This window comes from Malaclemys terrapin, chromosome 7 (assembly GCF_027887155.1).
Source record: "Malaclemys terrapin pileata isolate rMalTer1 chromosome 7, rMalTer1.hap1, whole genome shotgun sequence".
NCBI classification, from domain to species: Eukaryota; Metazoa; Chordata; order Testudines; family Emydidae; genus Malaclemys; species Malaclemys terrapin.
This window is the reverse complement of record NC_071511.1, coordinates 55590102-55607560: the sequence shown is the minus strand read 5'-3', so window position 1 is coordinate 55607560 and position 17459 is coordinate 55590102. Positions and strand designations below refer to the sequence as shown.

Here is a 17459-nt window from a genome sequence, read left to right as displayed (position 1 = left end):
TGTATCTGGGCATGCTACGATCTGGCAAAGGTTCCAGCCTCTGCACTGACGGCACATTCCACAAGAACGCAGGCCTCATCAGCAGCGTTTCTGGACCAGGTCCCAATCCAGGAGATCTGCAGGGCAACGAAGTGGTCCTCAGTTCACACTTTCACACCTCATTACACTATTACCCAGCACGCCAAGGACGATGTAGCATTCGGCAGAACGGTGCTCCAGTCAGCGATTCCACAAGCTCTAACCCCACCTCCTAGTTAGGGCTTGGGAATCACCTAATTGGAATAGACATGAGCAAGTGCTTGAAGAAGAAAAAACAGTTACCTTCTTGTAACTGTTTGTTCTTCAAGACGTGTTGCTCACATCCATTCCAAACCCACCCGCCTTCCCCTCTGTCAGAGTAGCCAGCAAGAAGAAACTGAAGAGGCAGCAGGTTGGCAGAGACCTATGTTCACCGCCATGAGGGCGCCACTCTAGGGGGCTCCACAGCCAACCCGACGGGTGCTACTAGGGGAAAAACTTTCTGATGACTGTGCACACGGCACACACACACCTTGGAATGGAAATGAGCAACACATCTCGAAGAACAACAGTTACGAGAAGGTGAGTAACTGTTTTTTTCTGAAAGCCTCCGAGACACTCTTTCATTCATTTAACATATGAAAGGAGAAACTATCTTCCCCCCAGAAGCTGTCAAAATGGATTTATAGTTTATCGCTGTAGAGATCAGCTATGAGTTCAAAGATATCTGGATCTCTTTTCTAGATCCTTTTGGATTAAAAAAAATGTTTGAGACTGCTTGAAGAATGCCAAACCTCTATTCTGCACCCCTCCAGGTTCCCTGCCATCCTCTTCTCCCTGTTCGTGTGCATCTTAGCCTATTTGATTTCTATAATTCCCCCACCTCTAATATATCATGTCTGTATAGCATTGCCTTGTCTTGTGCTGTTTGCTAAGTTGTAAAATTGCATAACTCTATTGGAGAACCCGTGAAGCATGTTGTATTCGGGAACATATACAAGCTTTAGGTCATTTTCCTTTCTGTACTGTTTTTCTTTACCATAATCAATAAACCAATTAATCAGAAAAAAAAACCCTATTGTGTTACTTGGAAGTTTTTTTCTAGATTGTGATGTTCTCCTGAATCCATTCTTTTTCTATAAAAAAAAAAAAAAAAAAAACTTCCTTTGTTCTTCCACTTGTGTCTTATCCTCTAACCCTTGTATATTTTTATTGTCCATCTGTTTATTTTTTATATCCTCCTTAAACTGAGGAGACCAGAAGTGTACTTAATTTCTCTGGTGCAGTTGCTACAGGGCTCTATAAAGTGGCATTGTTACCTCTCTAGTTTTATTTGGGTTGCTTGTCCAGATTGAGGATGAAATCCTTCTGGGATCAGCTACCTGCACTTGGGCTCCCATGTGAAATCTGCTCTCTGGGCCAGGTGGACCTTGCTGTATTTGATCAGTGTAAATATTAAGATTTCTGTACGTAGAAAAACTTAGCACCCTTCTAGATTTCAGGAAAGCTGTTTGTATCATAGTGGTGGAGGACTGCACTGTTAGAACCACACACATTCACAGATGAGCCACACGCACTCCACAAAGCATCTGTTGCACGCCAGCTTTCTCTTTTCTGGAGTAATATGCAAAGTGAAACTTCTAGTGTGACTGTTTTGTTTTTTTTTAAATCCCTAGGTAATACAAATCCATATGGCCATTCTTTATCAAGTGCCCACACCACATATCTACTGACTAACAAGAACCTTTGAGCTTCTGCTTGGAACAGGCTACGTGGCCAAGTTTCTATTAACTGAGAGAGCTCTCTGACTCTGTTGTTTGTGCTATTGAATTGATAACTGAACACAAACACAAGAAGAGAGGTGCTTAATGGCAGTATTTACCCGCTTTCCAAAATGACTTATCAAAATGTGTACTGAGCAGGTGTCTTGTTGTTACACTGGTGAACTCCCTAGGGCCTCCAGGAGGGAATGAGTTGCTACTTCCTCTGCTGAGAGTTTGGAAGCTGTTGTCTAGCTGCTATTATTAGTTCTGGTAGCATTAAATATACATTAGGGGCTTTCAAAAACACTCCAGCAGTATGGTCCCTGCTCACAATCTAAAGCCAGGCAGATGAGTACTCCAAGGGAAGGGGGCAAGGGAACAACGGTAAATAATTTATTTACGAGTCAACTCAGTTCTCTGCAAATAGCATGGCAGAAGATAATCTTTTGGTGCTCTTAATGAAGCGCTCAGTCATAAAGCTCAGTAAAAGGGAAAGTTTACAGGAAAACCCAGGTTTGATCAACTCTGAGGCCTGGTCTACACTTAAAACTTAAGTTGACATAGCTACGGTGTTCAAGTGTGTGGAAAAAAATCCACATCCCTGAGTGCCATCGATAGGCCGATCTAACACGCAGTGTAGATGCAACTAGGACAATGGAAAAATGCTGCTATAGCATCTGTAATGTAGATATGGCCTGAGAGTATTCCAGCAGTGAAATAGCCCATCACTTTGATCACATTACTCCTCTCTCAATCTTGTCACTGGCTACCCATTCACTATCACATCACCACCCTCCATGTAACTCTGCCCTTCCCCATCTATCCTGCTTCGTCAAGCTTCACGTGGCCCCTTTCACCTCTACTCTGCACATCTTCCCAACTTTGCCTGCCTGCTTGTCAGCTTCTTGTGTAATTCCCTCCATGCCTCTTTCACATGGTCCCCTATGCATAGTGCAAATTCCTCGCGCTCATCTCTGAGGCTTCTACAGTGATCACATTTGAGTCCCTCTTGCCGATCCACTTTCCATCTTCTGGATATCTCCTGGGGGAAGAAGGGAAGGTGTGTTGTATCGAGATGTCTTGACTGAATGTGGGGGACAGGGTAAGAAGGGAGTTGTGACATGGAGGAAGGAGGCCATTTACATTGTTACTGAGCTTTGTTTTAGCATTTGCACATGCCGGAGAGTCACTTTTTAAAAAGTTGAAAAATAAACTATAATCACAGCCCACGCACCTCTCAGCATGTGTCATCTGCTGCTGTGATCCATCCCGGAGCATGGTGGTGATGCCCTTGGCTGCTGGCTAACTCTCCGAGTCTCATATACTGCCGGGGAGTTAGATTCCACTCCCTTTATCATTTTGAAATGTTAATTGTACATAGAACACGAGAAGTGCCAGAGTGGATTAGACTGGGGATCCAGCTGGTCGGGATCCTGCCTCTGAGGCCAGTAGCAGTGCTTCAGAGGAAGACATCTGCATCCTGATCTCCTGGAGGTAGGGACTGTCATTTGCTTTGTGACTGTGCAGTGCCTCTTACAGAGGGCCCTGACATGGCAGAGGCCTCTTGGATGTACTGCAGTATCAATATAAATAATATTGATTATTAGAGGAGGCTGCCATGCCCTTTCCAGAAACATGCTGTGTAGAAGTCCCGAAGGCAAGAGCCGGCCTAGTAAAGGTAGATGCACTTGGTCTCTTGCAAATCTGATTGCTTATTTGTTTACTAATTGGCTTTAGAGATATTAAATAGATATTAGATATTAAAGTTTATTTAACACCTCTATTGGGCTGGTTAACTCCAAGGGCAGAGCTTCTGCTTTAGTCTGGAATCAGTACCTGTTGGAAAGCACATCTTTTCAGCACAGTGTCCCTCAGCTCTTGATGCCCTGTTGAAGTAGGAGCTCTGGCTCTAGGGAGGCTGGCTGGCCAGCAGCTGCAGTAAATAACCCTGCTTGTAAGTGCTCCCTCTCTGCTTGAGTTACTCTGGCTATGGCTACACTACAGAGCTTACAGCGGCACATGGAGAGAGCTCTCCTGTTGACTTAGGCCTTGTCTACACTGTAGAGTTTTTGTCAACAAAAGTTATGTTGACACTCAAAAAAACGCTATACTTAAAATCGGTATTGCATGTTCGCACTCACTGCCTCTGTTGGCAGAGCGCGTCCACACGTGGGGCACTAGCATCGACAGTGTGAGCAATACACTGGGTACCTATCCCACAGTCCAGCTTGACATCTTCTGCCACTAGGTCTTGTGGGAAGGTGGAGCGGATCAATGCATTTCTTTCTGTCCCAGTATTCCATGGGCTTCTGGCTTTCTTTTGCGGCATTTTTCAACAGCCCTTGTTTGCTGTTCACCCCGCCATCTCTGTGTGAAGGGATGGATCCTGCACTATTCTCCTATGCTCTGATAACTCATGAAGACTTCGCGGATGTCTGTGCAGTTAATCGCAAAGTTCCTAACTGAAGAAGATTCCCAGTTGCCTGACATTCTGTGTGATATGGATAGGAGTAACTTTAGATTGCTTTTGGCATTCACGGAGCAGGTGCATAGGGTGGACCGTCACTTTTGGGCTCGGGAAACAAGCACAGAATGGTGGGATCATATCCACATGCAGGTGTGGGATGATGAGCAGTGGCTACAGAACTTTTGGATGTGGAAAGCCACCTTCCTGGAACTGTGTGCGGAACTCACCCCAGCACTGCGGCTCAAGGACACCAGAATGAGAGCTGTCCCATTGGTAGAGAAGTGTGTGGCAATTGCTGTGTGGAAACTGGCGACTCCACACTGCTACTGGTTGGTTGCAAATCAGTTTGGAGTGGGGAACTTGACCGTTGGGGCTGCATTAATGCAAAAGTGTGCAGGGCAATAAATCGCATCCTGCTACAAAGGAATCTGGGAAATGTGCGTGAAATAGTGGACGGCTTTGCAGAAATGGGTTTCCCTAACTGTGGAGGGGTGATAGATGGCGCACACATTCCAATTTTGGCACCAGACACCTTGCGACGGAGTACATCAACAGGGTACTTCTCTATGGTGTTGCAAGTGCTTGTGGATCACCATGGGCATTTCACTGACATCAATGCAGGGTGGCCTGGGGAGGTGCATGACACATGCATCTTCAGGAACACTGACCTGTATAGAAAGCTACAAGCAGGGACTTTCTTTCCAGACCAGAAGATTACAGTGGGAGATGTTGAAATGCCGATAATGATCCTGGGAGACCCAGTGTACCCCTTACAGCCATGGCTCATGAAGCCTTACACGGGAAACCTGGACAGCAGTAAGGAGCAGTTCAAGAACAGGCTGAGTAGGTGCCGGATGACAGTGGAATGTGCCTTTGACAGATTAAAGGTGCGCTGGCAACACCTTTATGGCAGGTTAGACCTCAGTGCGGATAATATTGCCATGGTCATAGCTGTGTGTTGTAGGTTGCATAATCTTTGTGATGCTAAGGGTGAAAGGTTTCCTCAGGGGTGGAATGTTGAGGCAGACCGCTTGGCTGCTGATTTTGAGCAGCCAGATACCAGGGCTATCAGAGGGGCCCAGAGGAGGGCAATTCGAATCAGGGAGGGTTTGAGGCAACACTTTGAAAATGAGAATGAGTAATGTACATCTGTGATTGATGCTGTTACATTACATATAGTTTTCTTAGGAAGCAATGGTGACATTTGGGGCCTTACATTTCAGTAAGCAAATGATTAAACTGCCTGTGTATGTATTGGTAGTGCCTGCTTTCTCAATTTGTAGGAAACAAATACAGATGTTACCATTCAAAAACTTTGCTTTTATTGCACAAGAAACAACACACACGCGCGCGCGCACACACACGCACGCACACACACACACACACAGATGCTTGGTGGGAAGGGAGGTACCAGGGAAGGTACCTCAGACTTTCAGAGCTGTGTGTAGGTCCAGCTATGATTGTGAAAGTTGTCCGAGGGAGTGGAGTGATAGGGAAACCGAGAAGTCCCGGAAAGTGGAAAGGACTGTGCGAGTGGAGTTTGGGAGCATATGGAAAAGAATTCTGAATGTGCTGCAGGGAAAGGGAGGCATGCATTTGCTCAGTCTGCAGCATTATTAAGGACTTCAGCATCTGTGTTTGCTCCTCCATGACTTCAATCATCCGCTCAGTAGCATCCTTAACAAAGTCCTGGTTTTCTTTTCTGCCCTGCCTTTCAGCTTCCCTCAACACCTTGTGTTCTCTTTTCTCTGCATTGGAGAAGTGCAGTATCTCCCAAACATGTCTTCTTTGCTCCATCTTGGGCGCTTTCTTATCTAGCGGAGACGCTTGGCTGGTGTGTGGGGGTGTTCCTGAAGGCCATATCTGCCGAAGCAGAAGGAACAATGCACAGAAGCATGATTAATTTCACACACAGCATTGAAACATTTCAGTAAAATACACCTTTTGTAACCTAACAATCACTTTCTCACTCACCCTTTGCAAGCACACATCTCTGTGAACACCCAAAGGATGGTGAGTGTTGGCGGTGGGGGTGCTCTACATGGGGAAAAGAGCACTCACTTTGCAAGGGTTGCAGTTAAGCTGAGTAGCGGAAAAAATCTAAAGTTCTCTCACTCTTTTTCACAGGTGGGGTCATTGTAGCAGATATGTCACTGCTGAGGGTAAGCAGAGAAACAAGGGTACAGCTGTTACATGCTTGTGGCTTCTGCTCTGGTCCCTATGCTACTCGCCTGTGTGCCGTTTTGGTCCCTGCACAAGTGATTGCTGAATGGCGCAGGAAAGTTTCCTACAATGGGGGAAGGAACAGAGCAGCTCTGCCAAGGAACCTTCAGCAGAGGATTGCCGAGTACCTCCAGGAAACTTTCCTAGAGATCTCTGGAGGATTCCTGTGAGATCTCGGTGTGCATCAACACCCTGTTCCACCGTACTGATTAGCTACACAGGGAAATGTCCAGCTCACAGAAACATAGCCTTCCACATTTCTATACCCTGAACCCACCTCCACACTACACAAACCACAGCCACTTACCAGGCGTCTTTTCTACTGCTTCTTGCTTGCCGGAGAGCAACTGCTGAGACTAGCTAGACACCTCCGGAGTGCTGAACAATTCCTGGCTGCCTGCCCCACCAGGTGACCCTGCCGGGAGCTCCACATCGTTGTCTAACTCCACCTCTTCATCAATGACTTCGTGCTCCTAGTTAGGTCCTCTTTCTGCTGCTTCCAGGCCAGCCAAAGTATCCGTGGGTCTCTTGGTGTTGGAAGAGGAGTCACCACCAAGGATAGCATCCAGCTCTTTATAGAACTGGCAGGTCTTAGGTGCAGCACCGGAGTGACGTTTTGCCTCTCCCGCCTTATCTTTATCTGTTTGAAAACTGCACTGGTAATCAGGTGGAGAAGGGGTGTAACCTGATCTGGGTTGGTTGCATCTGCCCTGATATTTATCATATGGGTCTGACTCTTTCTTACACATCAACATGTGTATAGCTTTTCATGCCAAGAAAGCCTATCGAACTGAATTAGGAGTGGCCAAAATAAAAAGAGTGGAGCCTTGAAGATTGATTTACAGACCATGTTAAAGGAAGCTCTGTATTTAATGGACAAAATGTGAAAAATCCCATTAGATTTCTTAGCTCTCCCCAGTCTTTTTGCCAGCCTCCCAGCTCACACCACATTCCTCCTCCCCTACTGCCCCCTTTGTTCTTTGTATTTTTCCTTTGACCCTGGGTCCCTTGTTTCTTCAGTGTTTGTCATTTCTCAGCTCCTCCTCTGTCTGTTCTCACTCTGTGTTCCACAATCCTGCCCACTGAAGTGCAACTGTACTTCACTGCCTGGGAAGCCTGTCCGGTGCCAACAAGACTTTTCATTACAGTAACCGTGCTATGAGGACAGAATAAGGCAATGTAATCATTACCTGGGTTCTGGAGAGCGAAGGTGCTCCTGCTAAGCAAATATTTACAAACACTGCTGAGAGCTGACTTTCAGGAAAGGAAGAGAGGAATACCCTTTAAAACCTTGTTTCTCTGATTTAATTTAACAGAGAAAATTGCTTGACTTTGAGAGCACAAAATCCAAGGAGCAGCTCCCCTTCTTCAGACTGACTTGAGGTGAGTTTGGAGTCTTTTGACTCACTCTGTGCTGACACCCTGGTTTGATTAGGGGGCTAAGATAAGGCTACTCAGAATTCCAGTTTTTAAATGTTCTCATGTCAAAATACGAGGTCGGGGACTGGGAGCAGCTTGGGAGGAAGAGGGTTGGATTTGTATTGAGCCAATAAGAATGAAAAGGCGCACTTGTAAGTGGTTCTCAGCTATGCAGAATGGCTTAGAGAGGAAACAGTTTCACATTGTTTGCCCTCAGTAGCACCGTTGTCAGTGTGTGATGGGAAGAGAGGCAAATTGGGTGAGAAGGGAATTTCTGACACAACTACTGAGCGAGGTGGGCATTCTGTATCGGGAAGGGTGCAGGGAGGGAGGCTCTTTACTTGTTGCTAAACATTTTATTCCAATGGAGTTGATACATGCAACCCTTGCGTGCAGAATTCTGGGCAATGTGGTTCAATATCCAGTAACTCTGACTTGGACGAGACAGAATAAGAACTGGAAGGATGGGGGTGGACGGCTAAAATGCTCCTACAAATTTAAAGCTGCAAGGCAGATTTCTTACCCCTCCATGGCACCATGCCTAACAGCTGTAAGATCCCTCTTCAGGGACTGTGTTTGTTTCTGTGTTTGAACAGGTCCCAGCACAATAGGGCTGCAGTCCTGATTTAGACCTCTAGGAGCTACCATAAAAGTAAACAGTGGCATTGTGTTTCTCTAAATGCTGTGCTGAAGGGAAGGGCTCATGTTTTCTCTTGAACTTCTGTCTGCAGGGATGATGGGGAAGAGTGATGCTAAAGGAGCCTTGTGACCCATTTCAGTGATGTAGTGGGAGTGATGAGTTTGTGCCTGGGTGTTGAATTGTAGTGCAGTAGTGTTGCACCAGTCCTGTCTTGCAGCCTGATTCAAAGCCCACAGAAATCTTTGTTAAAATCAATAGGCTTTGGATCAAGCCTTTGATACTTACAGGGTTTTGGGTGCTGTAATACTTGGAAAGGGACAGTCCTATGTTAGTGACTTCATCTGAAATACTGTATGCAATTCTTGTCTCCCATGTTTACGAAAGATGAATTCAAACGGGAACAGGTGCAGAGAAGGGCTACTAGGCTGATCCAAAAAATGGAAACCCTACCTTATGAGAGGAGACACAAAGAGCTTGGCTTGTTTAGCCTAACCAAACTAAGGGTGAAGGGAGATATGATTGCTCTCTATAAATACATCAGAGGACCAGGGAGGGTGAGGGGTTATTTAAGTTAAGTGTCAATGTGGACACAAGAACAAATGGCTATAAACTGGCCATCAACAAGTTAGATGAATGTTTCTAACCATCAGAGGAGTGAAATTGTGGAACAGCCTTCCAAGGGGAGCTGTGGGGGCAAAAAACTTAAATGGCTTCAAGACTGAGCTTGATAGGTTTATGGAGAGGATGGTACGATGGGACTTCTACAATGGCATGTGGCCATTCGGTGACTGCCAGTAGCAAAAATTCCCATCGGCTGGTGATGGGACGCTAGATGGAGAGGGCTCCGAGTTACTACAGATGAGGGTGAAGTTCTATGGCCTGCAATGTGCAGGAAGTCAAACTACATGATCACCATAATGCCTTCTGACCTTAAAGTCTGTGAGTGGTAGAAGTTCCGATATACTGTGCTAGAATAGAGGTAGTTCAGTCATGTCTCAGTGATGCATGTTCCTGTGATCTGTTTATAACAAGGATCATAAAGCTTTGTTTCTCTGCAGAGGTTCCTAGGTTCTGTGCCTGGTGATTTGGTCTTGTCTCTGTGCTGGAGATGCCTTGATGAAGCACCTGTTCTTCAGAGTGCATAAGGAGTGTTCTCAGTGAAATGGATCTCTCAGATTCCTTTAGATGAGTGGATCACAACAGGTTCAGTGCCACTGAAATTTAGAGGGAAACAAAGGGACTATAGCATAATGCTGTTCTGGTCCAATATATGCAATTAGACTGGTTGAAGTGAGAGAAATGAGTAGGCTGGCATGTGGCTGGTATTTACTGCAGAGTTTCAGTGTACAAGAAGTGGGGTGGTAGGGAAAGATGGGGTGGTTAAATAAAACATTTGAGTCCATTTGAAGAGTAGCACCAGGGTCAGGGCCGGCTCCAGCATTTCTGCCGCCCCAAGCCACAAAAAAAAAAAGTTGCAATCGGCGGCGGCAATTGGAGAGAAAAAAAAAAGTTGCAGTTGGTGGCGGCAGTTCAGCGGCAGGTCCTTCGCTCCTAGAAGGAGTGAGGGACCTGCTGCCCCCGAATTGCCACAGGTGCTGCCCCTCTCCCTTGACCGTCTCAAGCACCTGCTTGTTAAGCTGGTGTCTGGAGCCAGCCCTGACCAGGATATCTTCCTCTACTAATTCTGCAGAGGCAGGAGAAAGGCAAGGCCCACACACCGTGGAGTACCTGGGAACTCCTAACTGCACACAGCATTTGCCCAGTGGTGTTTGGATGGTAATCGTGGGACTTCAGTACTCCTTTGGTATATGTTACTGTCAGCTGTGCATGAGCAATCTGCAGGGACCAGTAAGGGAAAAGAGTGAACTTGAACTGTGTAGCAGAGATTCTGGTGCCAGTAATTAATTTCTAGGGGATGGGGAATGGTGGCAGAAGCAGGGTTCCTTTGGCAAATCCCAACACCACCATGTCAATAAACTGTACAGAGTCTGTGATGGTGGAGGAGGGGCAGAGTGACCCATCAGGCCTCCTTTCCTGGCTAAAATAAGTTTGTGATTCCATAAATACTTTTTCATTACATTCATAGGTAAGAAAGTCTGTGTTTTCAATGAGACAGGGAATAAAACTGTCATTAGTGGAGTGCTGTGTACCTAAGCATGTGTGGCACATCACTGGAAGAGCAGCAGCAGGAAGAGAAAGGGTCTCCTTACAGTTTTGGTGGTGATGATTCTAGAACTAGGTAGATAATCTTCCTTTATGACACCATTCTCTTCATTGACTCCAAAGGCCAAGGGGACTGGGGGAAGAGAAGGGTTAGAGGGAACATATTTTTCATATCCCATCAAAAGTCCAGGGTTAAAGGAAAGCTGCTGGAAATTAAGAGCTGTCCTAAATCACTATATCTAATCAAAAGGAGGAAACAGCCATCGTGGCGTTGTGCTGCAGAGTACAGCTGGATTGCCAATGCAGAATCCATTTCACAAATGGGGAAGAAGAGACTTCACAAGTTGTTAGTTCTGTTTTGTCTTTACTGATTTGTCAGTGGACCACTGTTGATATAGGCTTTGCCTGTGCTAAGCACATGTAAGCTCAGAGACCCCTGTTCTGCTGGTTTGGTTAACAGTGATTTAATCTATTCTACACATGCTCTGCAGGGAGAAACCTAGACCAACACCACTCCACAGTTACACTGTGACTAGCTGAAAACCTAATACATAATGCCAAAAACTTATTTTACAGCAACCTTGGCAGTCCTTGCTTTCTTGTCCTTTCCAGTGGGATTGCCTGGCTCTATTCTGCACTGTCAGACTGCATCTCCTATTGGGAAGGCAAAAGAGCAGTTAGTCATAATTGGAATAAAGGAACTGGCCCGCTCACTTCCACTTCTTCTCTTGTATTTTGCCCTTTTCCAGCTCTTGTCTGTGTTTCTTTCTTTGTCCTTCCTGATGGTTTTAGTAAACAGGTGAACACAATATACGTATAGCAACCACTGGTTCTTCCCCCTCTTTGTCTGAGACAGAATATGGTAGCCTGTCCTGAATTTTGTGGGATTTACCTAATCTCACTAGAGAGATCCCATGTCCCGCAGGACCATTGACGTGCCCCCAACATGATTTTAGACCAGTATAATGGGGTCTCTTCATGATGACATGCTGCATACGTGCTCAGAAGTAACGATTGCTACTTGGGCAAAACCAGATCTCGAGCATCTGAATTGATTATTGGATTGAAGCTCTACAAGAATGCAAGCTACAAAATAGTAGTTTTTGCCAATTATGATTGAAGACACACTCCTGGAAACAGGACTGTTCAGTGCTGATAAACTGATATCAATAAATCTATCTCAAACTTTTAGTACTTCACAATTTAAAGAAAAGCCAGGCCGGAAGGGGCCATTGTGATCATCTAATCTGATCTCCTGTATAACACAGGCCATAGAACTTCCCCCAAATAATTCCTAGAGCTGATCTTTTAGAAAAACAGCCAATCTGGCTTTAAAAATTGTCAGTGATGGGGAATCCACCAGGCCCCTTGACAAATTGTTCAAATGGTTAATTACTCTCACCAGTAAAAATTTGCACCTTATTTCCAGTCTGAATTTGTCTACCTTCAACTTCCACCTGTTGGATCATTGAAGAGTCCATTATTAAGTACTTGTTCCCTGTGCAGATATTTAGATTGTAATCAAGTCACCCCTTACCCTTCTCTTTGTTCAGTTGAATAGACTGATCTCCTTGAGACTATCTCTATAAAATGTGTTTTTTAATCCTTTAATCATTCGTATGGCTCTTCTCCGAACCTTCTCCATTGTATCAACATCTTTCTTGAATTGAGGGCACCAGAACTGGACATCGGGTTCCAGCAGCTGCCACATCAGTGCCAAATACAAAGGTAAAATAACCTCTGTACTCCTAATCAAGATTTCCCTATTTATGCATCCACGATCACATTACTTGTTTTGGCCAGTTTCACACTGATATTCAGCTGATTATCTACCATGACCCCCAAATCTTTTTCAGAATCACTGCTTCCCAGAGCCCACCATCCTGTAAGTATGGCCAACATTCTTTGTTCTCAGATGTGTACTGTGACAGGTTGGATCACAGAAACTGCCACCTAATGTACCAAGACTACTTCTATTCCTGTTTTCCCTGCCAGCTCAGGACTCCAACACCCTGTCTTGCTGAGCCAGACACGCCCGTCTGCTCCAGCACAGACCCAGGGTCTGAATCACTTGTCCCAGAGCTGCAAGTTTACCTGAAAACAGCTCACAGAAGTGTGCTTGTCTTTAGCACTCAGATGTCCAACTCCCAATGGGGTCTAAATCCAGATCAATCCGTTTTTATCCTGTATAAAGCTTATACAGGATAAACTCGTAGATTGTTCGCCCTCTATAACACTGATAGAGAGATATGCACAGTTGTTTGCTCCCCCCAAGTATTAATACATACTCTGAGTTAATTGATAAGGAAAAAAGTGATTTTATTAAATACAGAAAATAGGATTTAAGTGGTTCCAAGTAGTAACAGACAGAACAAAGTAAGTCACCAAGCAAAATAAAATAAAATGTGCAAATCTATGTCTAATCAAACTGAATACAGATAATCTCACCCTCAGAGATGCTTCAGTAAGTTTTTTCTCAGACTGGACACCTTCCAGGCCTGGGCACAATTCTTTCTCCTGGTACAGCTCTTGTTGCAGCTCAGGTGATAGCTAGGGGATTCTTCATGATGGCTCCTCTCCCCCTCTGTTCTCTTCCACCCCTTTATATATCTTTTGCATAAGGCGGGAACCCTTTGTCCCTCTGGGTTTCCACCCCCCTCACTGGAAAAGCACCAGGTTAAAGATGGATTCCAGGTCAGGTGACATGATCACATGTCACTGCAAGACTTCATTGCCCACTTGCCAGCATACACATATACAGGAAGACTTACAGGTAAAACACAGCTATCTGCAGACAATGGTCCTGGTTAATGGGAGTCATCAAGATTCCAAATCACTATTAATGGCCCACACTTTGCATAATTACAATAGGCCCTCAGCGTTATATTTCATATTTCTAGTTTTAGATACAAGAGTGGTACATTTATACAAATAGGATGATCACACTCAGTAGATTATAAGCTTTGTAATGATATCTTACAAGAGACATTTTGCATGAAGCATATTCCAGTTACATTATATTCACTTCTTATGTTGTTTTTATAAAACCATATAGACTGCACAGCGTCACATGTACATTTACATTTAGTTGTATTAATGCATGCTGTTTACTTGTGTGCAATATCTGAAGCAAGCTGCTCACATGGTATCCATAACTAAACCCATTATATACCCCACCCAATTAATTTGCATCACCACCAAGTGGGTGCTGCAGCTTTTCTGGGAGGTTACCAAATCTGAGCTCTTTTGAAGGAAGGGAGGAAATGGATTCCAAAGGTGAGGACCCTGCATGGAAAATGCCATGTCAGCAGCACCCTCTCTCTTAAATACATCAGGTAGTAGTTTGATGTGTGGCCCTCATCACCCTTCTTGCTCTATACTTTGAAATGAATGTACTCTCATGGTTTGGTGCTTACAATGTAAGCTCTTTGGGGCGGGAGCTGTCTTTTGTTGTTTGTGTGTACAGCGCCTAGAACAGTGGCATCCTGGTCCATGACTGAGACTCCTAGATGCTATGATAACATACATAATAATAGCGTATTTGTTACTCCATTCATTGTGGGAGTGCTTTCTGTTCTGAGATAGAGAAGAAGAGTGACATACAGTTATCAGTGAGACAGTTTTCCCTTCTGCTCCCTCATCTGAACATAATACAGACTCCTTTCTTTCTCCTTCTTGCATGGTGTGAAAACAAAGTTGCCATGCTTGTGCAGGTCAGCGCTCACACACGTTTAGAAAAGTATATTCAGCTCTTCACATTACAGCTTCTGCACTGGCATTTGGATACTGACTGAGGCACTGAGCTTTGCTATGCTGCAAAGATCATTCCAGGGCCATTCTTACAGGCTTGGACATCATCAGATGGCAGAATAGGGATAATTGTGAGAGCCCCCTAAAAAGAACCTATCTATGCACGAGTCATCAAAAGATGAGTGATCTTGTGTTCATTGATTGCATCTTGCTGCAGCCACTACACAACTGCCCAATCTCAACAGTACAGATCGTACAAATGGAAAACTGATCAGCATGCTGTTTCCTGTCACACATCACCCACAAGTACTAACGATTGAAGTGATACCTAGGCTATAACAGCCTGTTCAGTGACATGGGGAGAGCACATGAGCCTCCTTGCCCCAGGAGTGATGGTCACCGATCAGACAGGCCCTCTAGTCCAAAGAGGAGTGAGATGGGTTACTTGTAACTTGACCTGAGAGAGGGAAAGAGGTGTTTCCTTAGGAATCTGAGCCTCTTAAACTGGCCCCTTTAATCTGATGTTCGTTAACATCCACGCTCTCCCAAGAACCACTCTGGGCTTTGTTTTGTTGGGAGTCTCTGCATTCCTAGTCCCCTGATTCCCTGTTCAGTAAGTGACCTGAGGGTCTATATTACAAAAAAACAAAAATCCCACATAACACGCAGCAGTGAGTGCCAGCCCAAGCGGGAATGACCACATTGCTTTTTTAGCCCTGTAGTGCAAGCCCAGGTCAGGTGACCCGGGCTCTGAGACTCACTGTGGCGGGGGATTTTTTGCAGTGTAGATGTACCATGAGAGAAACTCACTTTTCTTTCTCTCTTCTGTTCACAAGACAGCAAATAGGACGTGATTGAGTTTGACTCGTATTGTCATGGGTGAAACACTCTCCACACAAAATTTCTCATAAACATTCAGTATAACTGGAAATCTACCAAAATGTCCCAGAAAAAGAACAAGCCTATTCGGATTGAGTGGATAGTATCTACCTCTGATGTGTACCTACGGGGTCTATCTTGTTTGCATATTGGCAATACTTGTGTGGCTTGTCATGCCATTAAAGCATTATTGGATATAATTGTTGTCTTCCTGAGGCCAGGTGGTGCTTGGGACAGTTTCCCTTGATTCTGGGGAGAATTTACACAGAGAAACTGGGTTCCTCCATTAATCCTTGAACCAAGAAAACCAGACAATATTGAAGAACTGTGGATAAAACACTCACTCCTATCTTTACCCGCTCAAGGCTGGGAGAGAGGATGGGGAATTCCCCGTCCTCCCTCAGCAAGCCCCAGGCAAGTGAATAGTAAGTCCAAGTCTCTGACTTTTTGGGAGGAACTAAGGGAACCAGATTCCGCCTTTTAATATGGAGGGAGGTGCAAGGAAATCTGATCTATATTTGCTCAGAATCCAAGAAGTCTGCCTGAAAGGAAGAATAGAAGATATTTGCCCCTGTGTGGGTTGCCAGGATTATAAACCCTTGACTAAGATATGTGTAGATAGCACAGCGTTGAGGGCAAACAGGAGAATCCTCAAGAGAAAATCTGGAAACGTAGATCATCCTTCACAGATTTTTTATTTTTAATTTGAAAACCAAATTTATTCTTAAGAACTTAATTTTGCATTTATCACAGAGAGCGTGTTGAAGACATTGAACTTACCTTAAGCCCTTTCTTTGAGAGAACAGCAGTGGATGCTGGTATTTTTCCAAAGAAATGTACATACAAACCGGTTTGCTTCTCACTGTCTCTCACCGGACAGAAGGTATTTCAGTTTTCACCACCTGCAGTCCCTGGGACCTATTTCTTACCCAAGGTTTATTTGACTGGCTGCAGCTAAACCTTCTTGTGTCTCGCTTTGTTCTTGCCTCTCACCTGTAAACTCTAGCAAAACAATTAAGAGTTAGGGGTGGGGCCCTTTGCACAGATAGGACTGGTCTGTGTGTATGAGAGAGAGAGTGATTCAGTGCCCAATTTTGGCAGATTATTGTAACCTTTGTTGACTTGCTATTTGCTCCTGGCTGGTTGTCATAGCCTGGGCAGGGAAGGCTTACGAGTAAAAGTGTTCAAGGCTGAACCAGGAAAACTTCTCAAAGACTGAAAAGAAAATAAACATGGGTCTGGCTACTAGTGTAATGACGCTGTGTCCAGAATCACTAGGGCCCTACCTATACCACAAATACAACCATGTGTAGACAAGGCCTAAATCTGCGTCAGAAAGAAAATTGTCTTACACGAAAGCTCAGAAGTGTGTTGTTTGTAGTCTGTCTGATCTCTCTCACCACTCTGATCCCTCATCCTGCTCCTTTAACCTTGCTTACCAGAAGTAGTGATTTTTCTCTTGGATAAATGGGGAGACTATTCTATTAAAGTATGTTGCCATGGAGAATAGTGATGACTCCGGCAGTTCTCCTCAAGCCAATGTCTAGATGTGGCCTGTGCTCTTACTTCAAAAGGTTTTGTTTAACTTCTGCTTTTTTTCCCCTCCAAGTTGTTCCCTTCACAAGTGACAAAGTCAGGAGTCACTGAGCTGCTCTGGTTTTTGTTAAGAAGTTGTGTGTCAAGTGATTCTGACAGACACTTCCGACTTTAAATTGAGAAGCAGCTGATATTCAGTGGTTGAAATTGATTCTCTTTGCAAGGAATGGGATATATTTCCACAAAATACCCTGTATTCTCTACCAGTCCTATGTAGTACATGCCAGTGTGCCATCAGATGGCTGATCTTCAATCATTAGCTGCCAGGGCTGGATTGGAACCAGTGACTTGAGAGAGAGTGGTTTCCAGAGCTGTCCTGTGGTCCATTCCAGTATGCTGATAGCGGTTTTGCCTTTGAAGCTGCCTGGTGAGCTATGTGCTGGCATTCCAGGGAAGGAGACAGGGCAGGAAGAGGCTGTTTGCTTTTCTATTTAAAGTCATTTTAAAAGTCCATGTAAACAAGTTGCCAGCACAGCCCAATTAACGCGGGGGACATCTGAGAGAGGATTAGCAGGACTCCATGGGGTATGAAGCCGAGATC

At 44.8% G+C, this 17459-nt stretch overlaps 1 protein-coding gene across 4 annotated transcripts in view; it reads left to right on the top strand.

The window, feature by feature from the left end:
* NDST2 (N-deacetylase and N-sulfotransferase 2) overlaps positions 1-17459 on the top strand; it is a 245676-nt gene that overhangs the window by 164881 nt on the left and 63336 nt on the right. Inside the window, exon 4 of one of the 4 annotated variants that reach the window (XM_054034851.1) lies at positions 7788-7854. The exons of the other annotated variants lie outside the window; for them this stretch is intronic. The gene's annotated coding sequence lies outside the window, so the exon portion shown is untranslated. The remainder of the gene's footprint in view (positions 1-7787; positions 7855-17459) is intronic. 4 annotated transcript variants of the gene reach the window in all.